Source organism: Peromyscus maniculatus, chromosome 6 (assembly GCF_049852395.1).
Source record: "Peromyscus maniculatus bairdii isolate BWxNUB_F1_BW_parent chromosome 6, HU_Pman_BW_mat_3.1, whole genome shotgun sequence".
In the NCBI taxonomy this organism is placed as follows: Eukaryota; Metazoa; Chordata; class Mammalia; order Rodentia; family Cricetidae; genus Peromyscus; species Peromyscus maniculatus.
This window is the reverse complement of record NC_134857.1, coordinates 101,220,786-101,237,918: the sequence shown is the minus strand read 5'-3', so window position 1 is coordinate 101,237,918 and position 17,133 is coordinate 101,220,786. Positions and strand designations below refer to the sequence as shown.

Here is a 17,133-nt window from a genome sequence, read left to right as displayed (position 1 = left end):
CTTCCGTGGGCAGGCCCTGTAGCTTCGGAATTCTGTGGAGGCAAAGCAGTGAGAAGATATTTTCCTGATCTCTGGCATGTGTAACGTGGTCCAGGCGCTGAAATGGTAACAGAGGCCAATGAGTAAATGTTCTTTCAGGAAGCCGATCCTTGGAATAGAGAGGGGTTTGAGGGAGGGAAGGAGAGGTCATCAGGAAGGGGTGTGGGAGGGTACTTGCTGGGGTACCTCCTAGCTCCCTTAAGGAAGAAAGCCCTGTGTTGTCTTGATGCCTCCTGCTCATACAACTCACAGAACCTGGAAGCATGCTTGCTCTTCCAGTCACTCCTGCCGACTCTCAAATTGAACACTGCAGTCTGGAAACCCTGGGGAGACAATTTTGTAACACCAGGAGCGCTGCCTGGGTCCGCCTGTGCCCTGTGTGAGTTGCATGTCCATGGCAACGAGAACTAAGAGATTTGGAGCCAAAGTTCAAGGTTCAGGCTATTGGATATTCTAGGGCAAAGGTCTAAGTCCATTTCCAGGTTGCTCTCTTCTATCAATCAGGATATTTACAAAATATCTAAATAGCAACACACAAAAAAAAAAAAAAAAAAACTGACTTGATTGGTGCCTACCCCCATATATGTATATATCTATATCATCTACTTCTCTCTCTCTCTCTCTCTCTCTCTCTCTCTCTCTCTCTCTCTCTCTCTCTCTCTCATATATATATATATATATATATATATATATATATATATATATATATATAACCATAGGTCCACACTGCACCAGCCTTGAAACACTTGACATCTGATTTCTTAACCATTATAGGATTGGGGTGCCAAGGAAAGGGACTCTGTCTATCTTTCTTTCTGAGGTGAACCTTATTGACCATTTCTTATTGTGGTTTCTGGAGGCACAGGAATCCAACCCCAGAGCTTTTTTATTTTTTAAATTTTTTTTTTTTATTTTTTTTATCTTTTATGGAGTGGTGGAAAGTGATACGGATAATAACTGTACCATCAGATAAAAGGCATCATTGTGGACAAAACCGTATTCTTTTTTCCCCTTCCCAGTCTTTCTTGGTGGGAAGGGCAGAGGAACTGTCAGAACTGGGACGAAGGGAAAGGAACTGTTCTGAGACGCGGTGGGAAGGCGACGCGACCTCTGTACGCGTGGGGCCACAGCAACGTAACGCTAGGCACGGGGTGAGAGGTCAGAAGTGGAAACGCAGCTTTGGGCGATACACATGCAAGTGAAAGGTGACATTTCAGGAGCTGGATCAGGGAAAGCCTTGCCCACGGCTATAACTGCACGCAACACCCAGGGGACAGAGGGCCGGGGCTGGCAGGCTATCTGCTTAGCCCAATGTTGACCGAGGAAAAAGATTCTGACCTAAGATTTTCTGGAATGGAGTGCCTTCATATACGTTCATATTGTTTTGGAATTCATCATTACTAGAGAAACTTGCCTTTGGTGAGTCTGATCACAGTAAGTTTCACTTTGGAACTAGTTTCAGACTGCCTGAGAAGAGAGGACTTTTCACATGTACTTCAACAGGCTAAGTTTAGAATCAAAACAACACAACATGTCATCCCAAAGGGTAAGACTGAAATATCACGTCAGAGCAAAGCCTTGTCAAGTGTGTGTGTTGAAGTACATTATTTTGAGAAGTCTGTAGGCTGGAAAGTACATCACAGGAGCAGATCCTACACTGATAGGGAACGGCCGATGGGAAAAAAATAAGGATTTTTTTTCTTCTTGGCATGGGCATCACGGGCTAACCTCTTTTTATATAGGAGAGAGGGGACAGGCAAGGAGACTACTGCATTTCTAAGTTAAACCAAGTGTCCTGAAATATTGCAACAGACGGATGGTGGCATTACTATTGATTTTATTACATCACCCTGGGCAGCATCCATCTTCCATGTCCCTGGCTCTCATCACATGTGTTCAGGAGAGTGGGAATGATGCTAGCAGCCTTTGTCCCTGGCCATATTCCAAACTCTGATACTGCCCCCTCTCCTCGGTGGACAGGTCACTAGAGGGCTGCCCCTTTGTGTCTGGGAATGTTAGCTTTGTGAACCTCAAGGAAACCCTCTACATCTGAGATCTCCGAAATGAACCTTAACTGCCCCTGTGTCTGTCATGGGGTGCTGCTTTCATCCCTGATTGTTGTCAAGTATAGACAGCTGGCACTTGAGGACGTGATGCTGGTGAACACCATCTAGCCCAGACTTTCCTACCAAACCACACGCACGTATGGTTGATCTGATGCACTGCATGCAGTCAAGGCTTTTAGGTTCTCTTCTACTGGGAAGTGGAAATTCAGAAGCACCAGGAGTCCTGTGGAGCTATGTGGACACAAGGAAGGTAGCTCCTCCTGGGGGCACACGTGGCTTCCGAGACCTTCTTCAGTGGATGCTAAGTGTGGATGAAGAGATGCTCTCTCAGCTCATGTTCTCTTCCTGGCACTGGCCTTTGCTCTGCTCCTTTTGATACAGTTTAGGCGGCTTAATCCTGTTTGTTTTCTCTGCCAACTAAAGAGTTAAAAGGCAGGAAAATGCTTGAGTGTCACAGGTGGCAGTGGAAAAAATCTCAGACACCGTAAATAGCAGCAGGCAGAGCCAGCGTTTGAAGAGAGTTGTTCATTGGGGATGAGGAGACACATGCATACTGCAGACACAGAGGGAAAGACCCCTGTAAAGCAGAGGGGACACCTGGGAAGCCAAAAACCCCAGTCTTTTCTTGAGGGCTGGGGTTTTTAAGTTCCTGAATGGTTTCCCTCCCCCAGGTTAGGGCTGGTTAGTTGAAGAAATGTAGGCTGGTTGATTGGCCCACACCTGTTGCGTAATGTGTCCTGATCTGGCCCCTAACTTGCAAAGCCAGTCCATCAGCAGGCGGCCTACTGGCGGGGAGTAAACAGCTTACAAGAACTTCAAGTTGCCAGGCCTCTATCTCAGGTCCAGAGGGTGAGGAAGAAGCGGCCATCATTGAAGTTTGCCAACTTTGTTACCTCGCCATGGTCTCGCTCCCTATCTGTCCGCCCAGTAGGGGGTTTGTCCACCTCCTGGTCTCACATCAGCCCCAGGCTCCCCCACTCAATAGCTCTCTTCCACTCTGCTGTCTGCATCTGTGTTATTTCATTCCTGGCTGGCTGGGCGTCTGAACACTTGTCAACTTTCATAACTGGGCTCAACATTTTTGAAGAAAAATATTTACTATAGGGAGCTTTAAGACAGATTATAGAACTTGGTTCCTTTCGAGGGGGCGGGTAGAATGGGACCCCCTGGCACAGTTTTCCATCCCAAGCATTAAGCTGTAATCTCCAAAATATTTGCAAGGAAGCATTGTCCCTTGCCTTGATATGAAAAGCACAGAGCCACCCAGCCAGCAGCTGACTTTTTCATTTGAAGTGTTTACAAATCAGGAAGGCAGGGTAGGCTGTTGAGTCTGGATAGGGGCTTCCTTGTGGCTTGTGATTGCTTCCCTGGAAGCAGTAGTTTATCTAAAATGGAATAATTCTTCAGTCCTTGAGAAGATAAACATCTAGACGACTAAAAGTCATGGAGAGAACCATCTCGAAGGTTTCTAGAACTATGGAAAAAGTGGAGTGTAATCAGGAAAAGTGCATTCTGGAAGGGAATTCTAACTACCTTAATAGCTGCACATGAGACTTTTGACAAGTTAGATAATCTCTCACTTTCTTGATGCTCAGCTGTAAAGCAGGATAATCCATTACTGACATGGCTTATCAGTAATGGGGATTGCTAAGAGCATACATGAAATCCAAGGAGAATTTCGCTCATTCTTGGCATGCAGTAAGTATTCAATAGATTGTAGTTATTATGATGGAATGATTGTTTTCCTACAGAAATCAGAACAGACACTTGATAAAATAAAAGTCTTTCTGGGTGACAGCGTTCCTGGAGAGGATGAAGCCAAAGCAATAGAAGCCTTTTCTACTATTACAGATTTGCTAACACACTCCACCTTGATAACGTCAGGGTTTCGGAAGACAATTGCATGAAGAAACAATCCAAAAACTTACACATGGTGACATGTGGAATAAATAAATGGAATATATTCCAGAAGTAAGAATTCAAAGTATTTAAGATACTGGAGTTCTGAATGGGTCTCCTTGCCCACCAAGAAAGCCTGCTACTCTGGATTCTTCAGAGATCAAAAGGATGCCTGGAATTCTTCTGGGAGCAGTAAAGGGGCCCTCTCCTGCAGCCCCCTTTGAGGATGCCCTCCAAAGCCTCTCACTTAGCAGGGGATCACAGAGCGCCTGCCATTCTGTTTGCTGGAGCCTTACAAAGAAACCCGGGCTTGCCTCCTCAGCAGCTCAGTCTTGAGGCTGTGTGCTTTGCAGTAAGCAATTAACCACAATAATAAAAAAAAAAAAAATCACATTCCCAAGGCTTGTGTTTCCTGTTCTAGAGCCCCCCTGAGGTGCTTCTGGGGATTCTTCAGAGACACAGAAAGAGGTGGGACACACGTGTCCCCTGATGGACTCTGCCCTCCAGTCCTTCTTTTGTGTCTGTCTCAGACACATCATAACACTGGCCCACTGGCTGGTGATGCTTTTATAGTAATAGCTAACAATATTACTAATATTAGTGATGGATTAGTAGTGATAGTCATAGTGTTAATTGATGACCCAACCACTCCATAGTATGGGTAAGGGGAAGGTTTTAATTGCAGATAAGAGGGAGAGAACAGCCAGAGGCCTTTGGAAGAGTCCCGAGCAGGTAGAGAAAGCAGCAGGCTGAACAGGGCCAGCAGACTGAGGGAGCCTGGAGGCTAGCTGCACTTTGGTAAGTTAATAAGCACTCAGATCGCCATTTGTCCCTTCTGCCAGTGATAAGGGAAAGGGTTCCTTGAGTAGAGGGGAATTGGCTTCACAAATTTCTTAGAAATGTTGACTTTTGTCTAACCGCCAGAATTTGGGGAAATGGAGTTTCCACTGGACCTGACAGTCTCAATATATATATTGAGACAGGGTTTCTCTGTGTAGCCCTGATTGTCCTGGAACTCACTCTGTAGACCAGGGTGGCCTTGACTTCAGAGATCCACCTACCTCTGCCTCTGCCTCGGTAGTGCTGGGATTAAAGGCATGCACCATCACCGCCCAGCTCTATTTAATCTATTTAATTATCTTAAATGGCAGTGTGCATGCTTGCTCTAATCATCTCCTAGTTAATGAACATTTAGGTAAATGTCACTGCACTGGACGTCTGCACACTCATATCTTCCTTTAGAAGGGTATTGGATCAAATTTTCCAGGTTCAAAGACTTACATATTTAACATTCTGTTGGATACTACTAATTTCCCTTTAAAAGAAAACATGTGCCGGGAACTTAGCATATCATACTTATTACTTAACAACAATCCAATCTGTGATTTTTTTTTTAAAGTAAGCTTAATGTCAATTACATTGAACTCCTGTATTAAGCCAGGCAGATTTGATCGTCTCTGCTATAGGGAAGCAGCTATTCACACAAGGCTTGCTGCAGGTAAGAGCTGCTATGTGGTCTCTGACCTTCTTGAGGACAAGGGTCCACTTCTGTACCCTCTACAACACGGCCCTTCAGCCCACTGTTCTGTGGAAGATCCTCAGCAAATGCCAACCTATTACACAGTCATCTGCACCTCCCTGGTGTATGCCCTGGGGTGGAACAGAATCAGGAAATGGTCTCTGAATGAGCTCTTGACACCAGTACCTACCTGCCATGGCTCTCCGCAGCTGCCCAGCCTGTCCCCAGCCTCACTCTCCACATCCACCAGGACACCAGGAGTTGGAAATAGAACTGACTGTTCACTCTTGGGAGGCAGCCCCTGCATCTAACAGGTGCTTCCATTAATAAAGCTGCTGGATGAGGCTGCAAGGCTGTCAGTCAACATCACACAGCCAAGGAACAGCAGAACCGGACAGGAGAGCCGGCTACCTCAACGCCTTCCCAAGTCTTCCCATTGCAAAACATTCCCATTCCCATTGTCAGACAGGGAGTTCAGGAAGATCGATCAACTCAGAAACGGCCCCTTGCTTAACTGTTACGGCAGTGATGAGGCTAGCTGTCCAGGCGAGTGGAATAACACTGATCATGTGCTTTCTCGGGCCAACTGCACCTGACTAGGGGCCTGCAGAATTTCTCAGGAGCAAGTATATCCTTGCAGAGGGTCATAGTCAGGCTTCAGAATGCCAGTACAGATCCAGGGGCAAAGTTCTTCTCCTGAAGGTTCCTTCATTATGCTTGTACCTCTAAAGACCAATCCAAACATGCTGTACATTTATGGAAGTTTTCTCTTAATTACTATCTCTATGGAAATATCCCAGAAGGAACCATAGGTATGCACATTATAGCTAATTATTTTAAAACATGAATAAAAGCCATTTAAGGAAGTTTTATGAAATAATTTCTCCAAAATTTGTACTGACTTTCAAAGCCACACTTTTTTCTTTCTTGAAGGAAATTGTCCTATAGAGCAAAAACCATTTCCTGTTGTGTGCTATCTTGCCTCATGTACAAAAAACAAAACAAAAACAAAAACAAAAAAACACCTCTTGGGTAAACTCACCATTGGAGAAACAACGAAGAACTCTGGAAACTAGTATTACACTTCAGTTGTCGGTCACAATGGCTGCCAGGTGTTGGACATCTGAGACTCTGTGATAGCTCACAGATAGCTCTCCTCCACTGTGACTTCATTTGGTACTTCTGCAGGGTTTAGTGAGGAGGCATTATAGCTAGAAATCTGAAAAGCCCAGGGATGTGTTTGTCTTGCTCAAGGTCACAGTGTTGGTGAAGGTCACAGCTGGTAACACACTGTGCTGACCCAATGATGCGGACAGCCAGCTAATGTGTGTTATGACTGGTGGGTGCCACTGTTTAAGTCACTTCCGTGAGACCACAAGGCTGTCACCTCTTGGTGCATGCCCAATATCTTGCACACGTTGAGTCCCCGGACCTGTACAGTATTCTGTTTGTGGCCAAAGCTGGCCTCTTGTGATGCTCTTTGAATCTTCTCAAACAGCGAGGAGAGGATTAAATCAGGCCAAGAACCGGTCTTAGGATAGATAGGGTGTAGCAAGCCCAGCTGACTGGGAGGAGCTACCCACTCAAAGCTGCCAAAGCCGAGAGCAAGGGATTGGACCCCGTTTTCTCCAGCAGCTTTACCTGCAGTACTGGAGAGTCAGCTTTAGGTTCAAGGGCTCACACATAAGTGCTTGCTTGAGAATACCATGGGAATTCCTCCTGAGATGGCACACTTGGAGCTGGGCCTGCCCTTGAATGTTGAAGTGGACCTCTGAGCTGCATTGAAGGCACTGGTCCTGGGATCAAAGCGACTGTATGTGTGAATATATCTAGTCTTTAATCTGTTCATGGATTTTCTTTTAAATTTGAATCCATAGGTCCCAGTGTTGTGGGGTATCCATCAGAGAAGATTGCTTGGACATGGGTTTAAGCCAACAGAAAGTCTTTATTTGCCAGCCAGCAACTACACTAGGTGTTCGAATCCCAGTGTAGCCACCAAGCCTTTCTCAGAGTGAGCTTTTAAGCACAAAAACAATGTTCTGGGTTGAGACACTTCAGTTAACAAGAACAGTTAGCCAGATGCAGAACTACAGGAGCCAAAAAACCCAAAGTTGGTACATTTAGAGACTTTCCCAGAACTATGGACTTTGATGGATTAGGTCTTTGTTTCCGTTTTGGAAGGTGGTATTGTCTATGTGCTGAGTTTTATGGCCTGAATAGTACTTCCATTATGGAGTCAGTTGTGTTAAGGTTTGGAGCCCTGTTACCCCATTCAATTTCCTGGGCTCAACTGAAAGTATCCATGTATAAAAGTGAGGGAACTGAGGATTGGGGCTAGGAGAGGTGTGGAGGCCCACACCTAGTGAGATCTGAGCTTGCTTTACCTAGCAGAGCTGCATTAGAGGATTGCTTGACCAGGTGCATGGTTTCTAGGTGACTGGAAGGTTCTACACTAGGCTGAGCTAGGGGGAGGTCTTTTGCTCCAGCCCTTGGCATTCCTATAAATAGCCTGTTAGAAGAGACAGGAGGGGCTGGTGGATAAGAATCCAGGCCCTCCCGAGGCTATCCTGTGTTTCTATCTGTTTCTCTCCCCTCTATCCTTTTATCTAAATCTCTTATCCCTTTCTCCTCAAGAGAACCCTGGGGTAAAATGTGGGAGCTGGTCTCCCAGCTGGCCTCCTACAAGAGAGGTAAGAACAAAAGCAGAGAGGAAAGCCCAGTGGGGGACTGGGTCCCTCCTAGAATCTGTCATCAGCCACATGAGAGTCATCAAAGGCATTTCCCAGGAAAACATTAACTCCCTGGCAGAAGAACCTGGAAAAAAGTTCCCATCTCCCTTTCCTCCACCCCTCCTTCTATTTTAGAGTTTTCTTTGCCAAGAGAAAAAGGATGCTACCTGTGTGAGTTGGCCAACCTGCTTAGCGGCCAAAGACAGAGACTGACTCAGTCCCAGCAGACAACAGTCCCCGGTCTGCTGTTCCCCTATACTTCTCTGAGGGGGGGCGGCACACCGCTGGGAGGAGGTGAGGCTGCCTGGTGTGATTCATGCCAAGGAAGTGGAAAGCCAGACACATCTGGCTCATGGAGTCCTCCTAGGTCTTTGGCTTTGCCTACTAACCCAGACAGTGTGAACAGACTGAAACCAAGGGAGTAACTGGGACTCCCTGCAGGGTCCAACCATCTAAGACCTATGGGTCACAAATATGACCTGATGGTTGGTGCTACTGGTTCCTTTCTCTTCTTTTTCTTTCTTTCTTTTTTTCTTTGGGCAATTGGGTGATTTTTTTTATTAGGTTATTTTTCAGAAGGCTGAGACAAGACAGATCCCTGAAATATATTCCTGAGCTCAGATACAATCAGAATCCTTCAACATCCTCTTTGTTGTGAACAATCAGTGCCACGGCGAGATGGGACTGAATAATGGGAACGGAGTCTAGAACCTAGAGTGAGCAGGGCTTGTTGAAATGGCATCAAAAGTGGCACCAAGTATCTTGGTCACTGTTCCCAGCACAGAGCAATATACAGCAGGACTGGGAGGGTGAGGATAAGCTAAAGGCTTCTCTCACTTGTGTACCGTGAATACATCAGTCTTAAGTTAGGAGCCCTTAAAGGGACTCGCCAGCCTTTAACTTGAAGTGGACTCTTCCAACATTAGAGAAAATGTGATGTACCAATGCCAAAACATTGTTTTGTTGTTGTTGTTGTTGTTTTAAGACAGAATTTTATACAGCTTAGGCTGGCCTCCAACTTCTTATGTAGCTAAAGATAATCTTGAAGTCCTGATGATCCTCCTGCCTCCACCTCCCAGGGGCTGGTATTACAGTCACATAGCACTGTGCCTAGTTCAATACTGTAACTACTGCTCAGCTAGTGGAGACTTCAGGGAGATAGAAGAGGGTCGCCACAGAGGCACCCCCTCCCACTTCCCCGAGTTCTCATTTATTGGGAACCTACCAGGTGCCACATACACTGAACAAGCAAGGACAGATAAGGCAAATTTTCCATTCTTGGCCTCCAGCATGAAATACTTGATAATTATTTACCCAGACACAGCGATAAGAGGCTACTGCCCACTCAAGTTATTTGATGCACTCTGATTTTCTCCTGGATTTAAACCTAATGCCACACTGGAGGAGTTACTCTTGCTTAAATGTTCCTCTTTCTGATTTTTCATACCGTGTAGGGTTTATGTGGGCTGATGAGGAAAGGGTGAATTCAAGGTATGTTGAATGAACAGATTCCCTTGTAGATCACCTCGACCATCCCTTGAGGAGGTGGAATAGAATGTGCCTCGCCTTGTCTGCCCGACAGTTGTTGAGGCTGGCGAATGTGTCCACATTCACTGCCTGTCTGTCAGTCACTGGCATTAACTCCCTGACTGGCTGTGGGCCCAGCACGTTCCTACAGACAGAGAAATCCCTCAGACTGCATACAGCCTTCAGGAGAAGGCCAAGAGATGAGACAGAAGCGGCAGGCCAGTGACAACAGCCGTGTTAATAACCCCTAAAAGGAGCAGGGGGAGCAGAGCCAGGGACAACAGCCTCTGGACCTCCTGAGGGAGTCAAGGTGAGCAGGCAGGGCAGACTACCATAGTATATTGTATATCCTATCACAGTATATAAATATTATAAATTATATAAACTATACTGTATTATTATATTTACTCATGTGTGTGCATGGGTGCTTAGAGGCCAGAGCAGAGCCTGTGGTACTGTTCCTCAGTCCCTGTCCACTTGGTTCTTTGAGACAAGCCTCATCTACAGACACACCACCCTGAACGGGCCTGTCTCAACGGATGTTAGAAGTTAAGCAGGGTCAGTCCTGGTTAGTATTGGAATGGGAGACAGGGTCTTTCTCTCACTGGTCTGGGGGTTGCCTACTAGGCTCACAGGCCAGTGAGCTCCACCCACCTCTGCCTCCCCAGCACTGGGATTACAAGCACGCAACCCCGCAAGTGACTCTATTTTTTTTTTTTTTAATGTGAGTTATAGGGATCAAGCTCAGGCCCTTGTACTATTGTGGCAGACACTTCATCTGCAGAAGCTGCCCCTCAGCCTGAGATAGTGCTTCTTCCAACACGTTCTTCTGAACAGAGATTCCTTGTGGAGCTGTAAATGCTCCAAGAGACAGATTCCAATTGCCTTACACACACACCCGTGATAACGCTTCTCGCTCTGCAGATGGTCTCAGGGCAAGCTGTGAGCCTCACCGGGAAGGCTCTTCCGCCCGCATCCACAAAGGCTTAGCTGCTGGCAGGGTAGGAGCTAGATAAGGAAGCATCTCGGGTCTGCTTTTCAAGCCTACACACGTGTTCTCTAGGACCAGGGAAGAGTCTGGGGACCTCCTGGAGCCAGCAGAACACACGGAGTACCAGGGTAGGTTTCCACGACATGTCTCCCAGGCAAGGGGAAGTATCGGTGACCTAGAAAGGCGCTGTCTGGAGGAGGCCTAGGTTGGTTATGATGAGCCGGCCCGTCTTAGAGCAACACAAGCCATCTACGTGTCTCAACAGCACCCAGACTCAGCGGGGCTGGCCAAGTCCAATTCAGCTCCTGCGTCAGGGTCTAAACCTGGGCTCTGTTCATGTTGGAAGTTGGTCTCCAGGTGCCAGAGTTTGTGGTACTTACTTATGAGCTGTTTGTTAGCACTGGAGAAAGCCCAAGCCCTGGCAGGAGTCCAGGGCAGAGCAGGGCAGGGCAGGGAGGCTGCCTTTGCCCTGTTAGTGTGTGTGTCTGAATAGTTGGGTGCTTCATCAGCAACCTCCTGTTTGTGGAGTTGGTGATGCCCTCACCACACCGGGACTGTGAGCTGGAAGGGGAGCAGGACTCAAGGGACAGCACCCTCCCCACACACCCCTCTCCCTGGGTTCTGACTATGGTGAAGGGAACTTGTGGCTTCAGCTCTGTCAACCTCCCACTGAGCAGCTGGAAGGCCCCAGGGGGTCGTTTCGATTCCCTTGGCTCTCAACTACATCCCAGCAGAGAGTGGAAGGAAGGTAGCTAGCTTTCTTCCTTCTAGACAGAAGAGCTCATTCTGCGCTTTGACTCCAGTTTCCTGAGCAGGTGGTGGAGCCCAGGGCCCTTTCTGGAGTGAGTCTCCATGGGTCCGGAGGTGCTCAGTGGCCCTGCTCAGTCCTGGTAGTCAATCCTTCTTGTTTATCTTCTTTAGACAAGCATGTCCTGGACTTGAGAAGGGAACAGCAGTTGGCCAGAACAAAGTGGCCATTTCCAGAAGACCTTGCCTAAAAAGCAAGCAATCAGGGTTGAATCTGAAGCCAGTCCCTGGCCACAGGGACGACAGAGACCCAGGACATTTCTGTGGATTTGTCCTTTCCTTCAGGGGGTGTGGGATTCTTTGATAAATTAGCTGTGCTGCCCAGCTGAGTGCTCTTTATGAGGGCCTCGGAGCCTTCTGAAAGGGAGCCCACTCCAGAGAGAGTCAGGCATTGGACCAGGCCAGGAAAGAAGCACACGTCGGGAGACCAGTAAGATATGACTTCTGCCCTGCTGACTCTATCTCAGGTCAAGCCACCCTTTGCCTGGGGCCCAGGAGAGAAAAGCTCACTGACTTTTCTCTATATAAGCCTTTATATATATAGTTCTGTTTTGTTAACAAATTAATAAACATTAGTATATATAACAAAACTATATATAAGAAAATATATAAATATATAGTCTTGTTTTATTACATGTTGTATATATAAGAATAATAATTTTGTCTTATTATATATATGTTTTATATAATATATATATATAATAAAACATTACTTTAAAATCCCAAAGCTCATTGAGTGACTTTGGCTAGTGACCTGTCTATTTCTCTGGCACCGTCACACACAGTATCCATGGTCCTTACCTCACGGAGCTGCTACAAAGTTGAGGTTTTGAAACCTCTGGGAAGAGTGAAAGTGCTTGTCAAGTGAGTGACAGCCTGTATTAGTTGTTTTTTTTTTGTTGTGACAGAATTCATGACGAGAGCTCCCAGGTGGTCCCAGTTTGAATGCACAGTCTACCAAGGTTGGGACACCATGGCAGCCCAAGCGTGAGGCAGCCAGTGACAGGGTGTTTACTGTGAGGAAACAGAAGAAAGAGGGGATGTGGTTCACCTCGCCTTATCCTCTTTACTGCCTGGAACCTCAGCCCAAGGAATGGCGCTACCTACCTGCAAGGTGGGTCTCCACGCCTCAGTTAACTCCATTTGAAAACTCCCTCACAGGTGCGCCCAGAAGTTTGTCTCAGGTGATTGCAGGTCATGTCAAGTTGACAATTGGCATTCGTTAACCACCCACCACACACCCCAAGTGCTGGTGAGATGGGGCACTTGGGCCCTTTGGACGAGATGAGTGAGAGGCGGCACCCCGAGGCCTTTCTGTAGAGAATGCTGGGGGAGGGGTGTTCTGGTACGGCAGCAGCACCTAGCATGGTGACTCCAGGGTCTGCCCAATGCAGGGAGCCATCTGGGGACATAGAGATGCCCCATGCTGGGAGATGAGCTCTGGAAGGGAGTCTTGTAGGTAGGTATGATGCAGGTTCAAGGGTATCAGCCACTGTAAGATTGGGGAGTTGAGTTCTCGGAAGCCCCCTCTCTCCCATGCAACTCCACCCAGAACCAGAGTCTGTTTCCTAGCAACCAGGAGCTTAGGGAGCCATGAGGGCTCTTTCCTGTGAATCTCCTACAGCTTGGTAGTCTGGCTTCTTCCCATTCTATTTTATTCCAGTTACCAGCTGAGCTGATTGTGCTGTGATAACAAAGTAGACAGGATGGCTTATGAGTAAACTTTCTTTTTCGTAGTTCTGGAGGCCAAGAAGACCATGATCGGATCTCCAGAAGACTCTATATCTGGTGAGGTTTGGGTCATAGACGGCTCCTTCTAAAGTCAGTTGTAACCTTAATTTCACCAGCAACCTTATTTCCCTTCTTCCACACAACCTGCCATGTTCACAGGTTCTGGGATTAGGACATAGGCAACATTGGAGGGTCTTGACTCCCCCATCACATATAGCTTATATTATCGCATTCAATTCACTTTATAAAAATGCTTATGAGCCTCATATGATAACCAAGCAGAAGCCAAGAGACTATCATGGGGTTTTGTTCTTGTCTGGAAGGCCAAACAGAGGCTATTCAATCCCACTTGGGCCCCAAACAAGGTGATTGGAAGACATACAACCTCATTCACCCCTAGAGGCAAGGAGATCCAACCTCAGCTTCCCAGCAGCTCCCCCACCCCACCCCAACCTCTGGCCCCACCCCTACCCTCCATTCCTGTCACCGTCATACACCCTGTTGACACCAGGCCTTATCTTCTGAACTGATAAGCATCTTCCTCCGAAGGTACCTGGATTTCAAAATCTCAGGTGGCTGTAGGGAGTTTCAGGTGCTGCAAGATGCTAGCAGCTGAGGAGACAAGAAAGATAATGAAGTCCCTGTCACAGTTTGCTCAGTGGCGAGGTACATCTTTCTCTTTGCTGGAATCTTCAGGAGAAGAATCTGTTTTTGCAGGAGTGCAACAGCTTCCGTGGGGAGGAGAGATGGAGCCCACTCCTCCTCCTCCCTGCAGAGAGGCGTGGCTATGGGGGGCTGGCTGAGATTAGACCCTAACCTTCGCCTTTGTGCTCCCTCCCAGGAGGAGAGAGGCAAACCAGCATTCTTGCAGCTTGGCTGGCTCTTGGAAGACTGGTGTCTAGTCACCTCTGTTTCTGACTCAGGGTGTGTTACCAGTTGTTGACTGGCCCCTAGATATGTAAGTGGGATCTTGGATACCCTACATTAGATCTTGCTTACTGGACTTCGTGTGTGTTCCAGAACGATGAGCTAAGCTGAACCCGGATAAAACACAAGGCTTCCATGGGGCTGAGAGTTCTCACCTCAACCAGAGTGCTGACCCATCCTCAGGTTGGGTTGCCCTATGGTGGGATGAGGGCAAGCATGTGGTCCAGCACAGCCCTTGGCTGTTCTCCTACAGTACTCTTTCTCCAAGCCCCACTCCTGGGAGGGACACCTCAAAAACAGCAGCCCTGCCGTCTGCCCACCTGAAGTTGTGGATGTAGGTACTTTTTCTCTCTGGCAGAGTACCCTGCCGGCTCTTCTGCACAAAAGCTCTCATTCTGTTTCTATCCTTAAGCAATAAGGCTCAGTGGTCTTCTGAACAGGACATGATGGCCCCGTTAAAGCAGAACCCGAACACTTAAGAATTCAATGACTTGTTTACTCTCTTGGAGAAAAAGAGCCATCCTCCCTCAGAACACCACACACCATGACCTTGACCCCCAAATATCCATTCATCTAAGATGAGGTCACCTTCCCCCAAAGATGGACTCAAGACCTTCCTTCTGAAGCACGGAAATGCACACATCCATTCTCAAAGTGTTTTCCATAACAAGCACCATTGCTTTCATAAACAGAAAAACAGCCATCTGTGTCTGTGCTTAGATAGCAAGCCAATGCACACGTTTCCAACAAAGAGGAGCTGTTTCTGGTGTTCAAGCATTCAGGTGGCCTGCAAGCTGGCACAACAAATTTTTCACAGTGTTTCAGGGATGAGTGCATAGGGAAATGTGCTGGTAAGTTTTTGTCCACTTGACACATGCTAGCCGCATCCGGGAAGAGGGAACCTCAGCTGAGAAATTGCCGCCCTCAGATTGGCTTGTCAGTAAATCTGTGGGGTATTCTATTGATGAATGATGGGTATGGGAGGGCCCAGCCCACTATGGCGATGTCACTCCTAGGCAGGTGGTCCTGGTTTATATAAGAAAGGTGGCCGAACAAGGCGGATGGAGCAAGCCAGTAGGCAGCATCCCTCCAAGGTTCCTGCCTCTTCTCCGTCTTGATTCCCTTCCCTGGTTTCCCTCAGTGGTGAACTCTGATCAGGATATGTAGGCTGAACGGAGCCGTTCCTCCCCAAGTTGCTTTTGATCACGATGTATATCCACAGCAACGAAGAACCAAACTAGGGCATGACGATTCCTACCCAAAGTAACGGGAACTATTAGAAGTCCTGGTGCTTGGACCCAGCCTCTCCCTGTTGTTTACATGACTTTAAGCCTCCTGTTCTTGTTTTCTCAGGGGGAAGAGACATGTATTCCTCTCTCTATTAGGACACTGTGAGAGCAGAATAGGGTACAGACAAGGCCAAGAGTCAGGGGCTCCACAAGGCCCGACTCATCATTTGCCGACCCTGCTCGAGAGGCCAGCTATGATGGTGGCAGGGTGTGCCCCGAGGCTCAGATGCCCTCAGGCAGAGCATTCAAGGGATGACCTGGACAGACAGTAGGACACCAACTACATACCAGGTGGAGTGATGGGACAAGGCAGCAAGCCAGAGGAAGTCAATAGCTTCAGGGAGAAATTCTGCACACTGCTTGCCGGGAGTCACGTCGACAGTCTTAGCACAGGGCACCCCCTACTCTTAGCTCGTGTCACAGCCTGTGGGGGGGGGGCACCAGGGCTGTCAGCGGCAGTGAGGTATGGGTTGGAGACACAGCTGCCACCTGGAGCATCCTGGGGTGCTCTTTTCCATAACCTCCTCCCCAGGGGTAGCTGGGATTCTTGACTTTGCTGCTAGGAATTTTAAGTAAGAGCCTGAATGAAGCAAAGTTGGAGTTTATTACGAAGACGTTTTAACAGGAATTTGAGCAGGGCACTAAGGGGAAGGATAAGATAGCCAAGCAAGGCTTCCCTAGAGAGTCTGCTTAGGTGTCTTTATAGCAGAGGATCTCAGCCTTCCTAACGCTGCGACCCTTTAATATACAGTTCCTCGTGTTGTGGTGACCCCCTAACCATACGATTATTTTCATTGCTACTTCACAACTGTAGTTTTGCTGCTGTTATGAACTGTAATGTAAGTACCTGATATGCAGGTTATCTGATATGTGACCCTTGTGAAAGGGTTGTTCCATCCTCGAGGGGTCACGACCCATAGGTTGGGAATCACTGTTTTGTGGTCTGCTGTGTGCAATTTTGGTGGTTTCTAGAGTGGCATCTTTAGAGGCTTGCTGAGGAAGCTAGATGAAATCATAGGATGGTTTCTGGGGTGAAATACACAGTATTTCAGCTGATGAGGTAAAGTTCTAGATCACAAGATTTGTAGGAGGAGTTAAAATGTCTCAACTATAAACTAAAGTTAATAGTCTTGTTTGTGAGATTTCCAGAAAGCTTCTTGGAGACAATTAAGACCACACACAAGGGGAGTCTTTGCCTTGGAGGAGATGGGAATGGGGGGTGGGCTGGGAGGAAGGCAGGGGGTGGAGGTGAGAGGGGGAGAACAAGGGAATCCGTGGCTGATATGTAAAAATAAATTTAATAAATAAATTTAAAAAATGAAAAAAAAAAGACCACACACAAGTTTACCAATGTTCAGGCTTTTAGGATGTTTCATTGCTATTTGAACAATCTTAGTTGAAAATCTCTCTCTATAAAAGGAACATTATCCCTATGCCAGTGACCTTTATAGCCAGTGCTGTTATTTTGTGGGAACGAGGTTCCACCCAGTCTCTGGAGTGGGCGAGGGGTTCATTTCCCTCTGCCGTCCCCACACTTTCCCCTGTCTTTCTATCCCGCTTCACGGTGACAAAGAAACTGTGGTGGCCTTGCCACTCTGAGAGGTCACTC

The 17,133-nt window shown here is 47.3% G+C and overlaps 1 long non-coding RNA gene across 1 annotated transcript; it reads left to right on the top strand.

Annotated features, from left to right (window-relative positions):
• Nucleotides 1-9,349: 9,349 nt before the first annotated feature.
• Nucleotides 9,350-16,735, top strand: LOC121830316 (uncharacterized). Its single transcript, XR_013052339.1, has 4 exons — nt 9,350-10,089; nt 10,704-10,898; nt 12,486-12,691; nt 13,315-16,735. It is a non-coding gene; the product is annotated as an uncharacterized LOC121830316 (long non-coding RNA).
• The last annotated feature ends 398 nt before the right edge of the window (nt 16,736-17,133 follow it).